Genomic DNA, 5,729 nt, shown 5'->3' with positions numbered 1-5,729 from the left:
TACCTACTACTTGAACAAAACCACCAAAGTCAAACACATTTTGATTGTGAAGGAGAGTGATCAATTGCTTAATAGGCCTATCAGAATGTATCCATACGTGTGTGTGTGTGTGTGTGTGTGTGTGTGTGTGTGTGCGTGCGCGCACGCTCCAAATGTGAGTAGGACCCTTGAGAAGTTTCACATTCATTCTATACTGCTCTTGCCCAACCCTTCTTGAGTGTCTCTTTGGAAAGTCCCATCAGAGCTAATTCTTCGGCCATATGAAAAATAAGCTTCATTACTTTATAGTCTTATGTCATGTCAGGCGGAGTTGTAAAGTATTATTAATTAGCTCAGCTGATCGATTTACTCAAAACAGCTGATTAATTTGTTGAAAATTTGGCTGTGGCAAATGATTTAATTGCACGTTTAGGATGACATGTCTGATGCGGAGAGTATCAATAGAATGTAAGTTAATTTCCAGAAGGGGTTCCAGAAATGATCTGTGCGCTTCCAACATGGGTAGAAGAAATGTAAATTTCCAGAGAGGACTGCTTTTTGAAAAGGAGATACCTGTCACAGGCAAATCATTTCTCATCTTTGTGACAAGCACTCTGTTATTACCTTACCACCAGGCCTTCTAGGTCGCCTTCAACTTTTGACTTCCTCAGGAATTTGGGGACAAAATCATAAAGCGAGTTGAGGTCACAGCATTGGCCAGGGCAGTGAGTCTCCAGTTCCTACCCCGAAGAGGACAGATAGACCTAGGAATCACAACTGGCGCCCATGTCCCTCCCATTCGTCTAGTGAAGAAATGGTGTGCCAGGGGGACCTTGGAATGCAGTGATTTTCTACCAGGCATTTACAGATCGTAGAAAAAACACCTCTCCTGATCACTCGGATCTAGCACAACGTTTCTTTCGTCTTAACGTAGGCAACACGTAGAGGGCCCACACTGCTTATCAAAGACTCCCTGAGAGTATTATTAAGTGGATCATTCACATCAGCTCTAATGTCAAGACAAGCAAGATGCTGCGCACTTACCGATCTGTCTCTGACAGCTCCCAGACAATCTTCGCGGCATCCCTGTGGGACTTCTGGGCTGTTAACAGGCTCTTCTGCAACATTCACCTACCTCGCTTTCAGCTCTGCTAGTTTCTCAGTTGGAGTCAGCAGTCACACATGTGCCTCGCCTGGTCATTACGTCACCTTCCCCAAAGAATCTCATGGGTCTAGAAGAGAAAGACACGTTAGACAGGCAGCAGGTTTAAGGGTGACTTCCTTGACTAAGACTACATCCCACTTCATCAGAGTGCATAGTGATGACCTCTGAAATAATGTCCGCTGTCGTTTACACACTGGGTTTACAAGGTCCCCTCACACGCCAGGGCAGTGGTATAGGATTAATTGAGTGACTCACCAAGAAAATAAAAACGGTGAGTGCTCCCTTGAAGGGAATTTGTGACATCCAGGAAGCAGCTGCAGAAAAAGACTTATGGAAGGCCAAAGATCGACTTCGATATTCACGTGCGACAGAGAATGCCAGCTCAGCTCAACTTTACTTCGAGGAGTGTCCACCTTAGTCTTCTTTGGTTTCTATAACAAAATACCATAGATGGATTGGCTTAAAAAACAGAAATTTATTTTCTAAGAGTTCTGGAGGAAAGAGGTCTCAGATAAGGGTGCCAGCATGATCAGTTTCTGGGGAGAGCTCTTTTCCTCATTTACAGGCAACTGCCTTCTAGTCGTGTGCTCACACGGCCTTTCTGGGTGCATGTACAGAAAGCGAGGGCTCCTTGTGTCTCCTAATAAGGACACCAATCGTATTGGATCAGGGCCCCACCCTTAGGACCTCATTTAACCTTAATTTTCTCTTTATAGACCCTATTCTAAATACAGTCACCCTGGGAGTTAGGGCTTCAACATAGGAATTTTAGAAGGACACAATTCAGTCCATAAAGGTGCCTTTTTTTTTAAATGTTTATTTATGTATTTTGAGAGAGAGAGAGAGAGAAAGGGAGCAGGGGAGGGGCAGAAAGAGAGAAAGAGGGAGAGAGACAGGGACAGAGACAGAATCACAAGCAGGCTCTGCACCGACAGTGCAGAACCTGATATGGGGCTTGAACTCACGGACCATGAGATCATGACCTGAGCTGAAATCAAGAGTGGGATGCCTAACTGATTGAGCCACCCATGCACCCCCAGAAAGGTGTCTTTAAGAATATCTCGGGGCGGGGGGGGCTTGGCGCATAGGTGGCTCAGTTGGTTAAGCGTCCAACTCTTGATTTTGGCTCAGGTCATGATCTCACAGTTTGTGACTTCAAGCCCCGTGTCAGGCTCTGTGCTGACAGCTCATTGCCTGGAGCCTGCTTTGGATTCTGTGTCTCCCTCTCTCTCTGCTCCTCCCCTGCTTGTGCTCTGTTTCTCTCTGCCTCACAAAAATAAATAAACGTTAAAAAAATTAAGAAACAAAAAGAATATCTTGGGTGAGTTGGTCTAGGTTGCTGTTTTTGAACATCATTAGGTTTGATTATTTCAATGAGAACAACTTCATTGGCCTCAACTATTAATGTAAGAGATGAGAAAAAAGCCAGATAAAGAAGTGAAATGGATAATTCTTCTCTTGCAGATAGGAGCCTACTCTTATTCCTCTCTTCATTTGCAAAGGGAGATAAAGGTCTCTAAACTCCCACTCCAGTTTCAACCAAGACCATTCTCATTTGCTTCATTAGATATCGGCATTATGCATAAAATTTGTATGAATAAAGGGTTCTGTTACTTAAAACAGTAGTTTGAAATCCATGGGTTCAGAAAAGGAGTCGGCAAAATGTTCCTTCTCTGGCTACCTGTGTTTGTAGTTATAATTTTATCTGCAAGGAACCTCACCCATTTGTTCACGCAGTGTCTGTGACTGCTTTTGTTAGGAGGACGAGTGTGAGTAGTTGTGACAGGGACCATCTGTGACCCATAAGCTTAAAATATTTACCGTCTGGCTGACCAGTATTTGCTGACCCCTAGTCCAGATGGATGATCTACTTTTGAAATCCACATGATTAGCTCCTTCATTAACTTCCCGTCTTGTTCTTCAGGTCTCAGAAGTATCTCTTGACCCCACGGGCTAGATCAAGTGCTCCTCTAATGTGCCTCCACGGTTACTTGTGCTTACTCCTACCTGTTATATTCTCGTATTGCACGTTACTGAAATGTTCCTTTACTTGGTTCGTTTGTATGTGTGAATATAAGTGACTTAAATGCAGTGGTAATGTCTTATTCTCTGCCATATCCCCAGTATCTATCATAGTGTCTGGAATGTAGTGTTTAGTAAGTATTTGTTGAATGAATGAATGAATGAATGAATGAGAAATGCATTCAGTATTCAACTCAACAAGTATTTATTACTTATTACACACGAGACACTTTTGAAGCCCTAAGGATACAGTAGAAACAAGAAACCGGAAACATTGCCCTTGTGGAGTTTACATTAAAGTAGGGAGAGCAAATCACAAAGAAGTTGAAAAAGATTTTAAAAATAGATGTTTGTGGGGCACCTGGGTGGCTCAATCCGTTGAGGGTCCGACTTCGGCTCAGGTCATGATCTCTCAGTCCGGGGGTTCGAGCCCCGCGTCAGGCTCTGTGCCGACAGCTCGGAGCCTGGAGCCTGCTTCCGATTCTGTCTCCCTCTCTCTCTGCCCCTCCTCCACTTGCTCTCTGTCTCTGTCTCTCTCAAAAATAAATAAACATTAAAAAAAAAAAGACGTTTGTGTATGATAACTACTAAGGAGAAAAAAATAAAACCAGGAAGGGCCATATGCAACGTTGGTGTTGGGGGTATGGGAGGAGTTGGATTAAAACTTTAGATAAGGTTGGCTGAGAAGAGTTCAACTGGGAAGGTAGGTTACCTTTGAGTAAAGACCTGAAGTTAGTGATGAATGCACCTAATAAGAATTTAAAGTAAGGGCTGATCCTGTGAGTAGGAGGGAGTAGAAATTCTTGTCAAAGTTCACAAATAATAGAAGTAAAACCAGTGAATCCCTGAAGTAGTAACTGGGAAAAGTTTATTGTGCACACACCAAAAAGACAGTTTGCCGACCAGGATCGCTCAAACCAAAGCATGGAATGAGGCCCAGGAGTGCATTGGTTTAAAGCAGCTTACACACTGAGAAGACAGTGACTGTTGATTCTTCACGGCGACTCGTTCTAATATTAAAATGTTCTTGAATGATAGGGAACCGGTCAGTGGTTATTTCACATTAACCTTGGGAAAGTTTAAGTTTGGCTTATGATTTCCAGAGGCATGGGCAAGAAATGACCGAGGTCAAGGCAGTCTTACAACACAAGCTAAATTAAGCTTTGGAGGAAGAGCAAGCCGATTTGGTCTGCTCAGGGAATTTTTCAGGCTAGCCTCTTTTTTTATTTTAACGATTTCCCCCCTTTTGGTCATTCTTTCAGTAGGCCGAGAGCATGACCAGCCAGGACAGCGTCATTCTTGGTTACTACCATTGACACAGTCAGGCCCAAGAGTCTCACGTTTGCTGGCTAGGTTATTAAGAGAAGTTCTGTTATGTTTCCCCTACTGTATATATGAGGAAATAGAGATTCAGAGTTAAAAAGGACTTGCACAGTGTTAAACAGCTGGTAAGTGATGGGGGCAAGATTTCAATCTTGACGAGAACAATAGCCAGGGATTGAAACATTTCCCAGAGCAGAGATTCCCAGGAGCCAAGATTTAACCAATTAAATAACTCAAATGTGTTATAAGTTAAAAAAAAAAATGTTTATTTTGAAAAAGAGAAAAAGCGTGAGCGGTGGAGGGGCAGAGAGAGATGGAGAGAGAGAATCCCAAGCAGGCTCCATGCTGTCAGCACAGAGCCCGATGTCGGGCTCGACCTCAGGAACCATGAGATCACGACCTGAGCCGAAACCAAGAGTGAGGTGCTTAACCAACTGAGCCACCTAGGCACCCATGCGTTATAATTTTTTAAGAGTTTATTTATTTATTTTGAGAGAGAGAGACCGAGACAGAGAGCGTGAGCAGGGGAGGGGCAAAGAGAGAGGGAGACAGAATCCCAAGCAAGCTCCACACCCAGCGCGGGGTCCAATGCCGGGCTCGACCTCTTGACCGTGAAATCATGACCTGAGCCAAAAGCAGGAGTGGGATGCCAAACGGACGGAGCCACCCAGGCGCCTTTGCATTATACTTGTTTAGAAGTTCTGTATACAGGTGGTACACGATATATTAGCAGACACACATCCTTCCGGTTTACATGGGACGAGATGAGCATGAGGCTGGTTTATTTCAGGAGGCAGTGCTGCAGGTGCGCTTCGACCTAAATCAGGCCCCTATATGATGTGAGTAATCAGGTTATTTAATTCGAGGCATTTCTACGGAAACAAAAGAAAAAGGTTAATAGTTGGAGCAAACTATAAATTCAGTTTCTGAGTTTGGAGAGCAGCCAATTGAAACCGTTTCTTGATGCCAGGTTCAAACCATGTTCGGATGGAGTGAGGGCTGGCGGTGGGAATCTGACACGTTTCCCTGGTTTGCAGAGTGAATGTCTCTGGTGATCTTTCTAAGTGCCCACGCAGCAAGAGGCATGAAGGTTGTGTACGCATGAGCTGCTGTGATTTCTCTGAAGTTTATATCAAGTTGTCCAGCTTTAGCATGCATGGCTTGAGGAAGAGGGCCGTTTTAGTTTCATGGTGATCCCAAGTCAAAATAGTGGGAGAAAAGGGGAAATATTCATCTGAAG

The sequence above is a fragment of the Prionailurus bengalensis genome, chromosome X (genome assembly GCF_016509475.1).
Source record: "Prionailurus bengalensis isolate Pbe53 chromosome X, Fcat_Pben_1.1_paternal_pri, whole genome shotgun sequence".
Classification (NCBI taxonomy): domain Eukaryota; kingdom Metazoa; phylum Chordata; class Mammalia; order Carnivora; family Felidae; genus Prionailurus; species Prionailurus bengalensis.
This window is presented reverse-complemented; position numbering follows the sequence as displayed.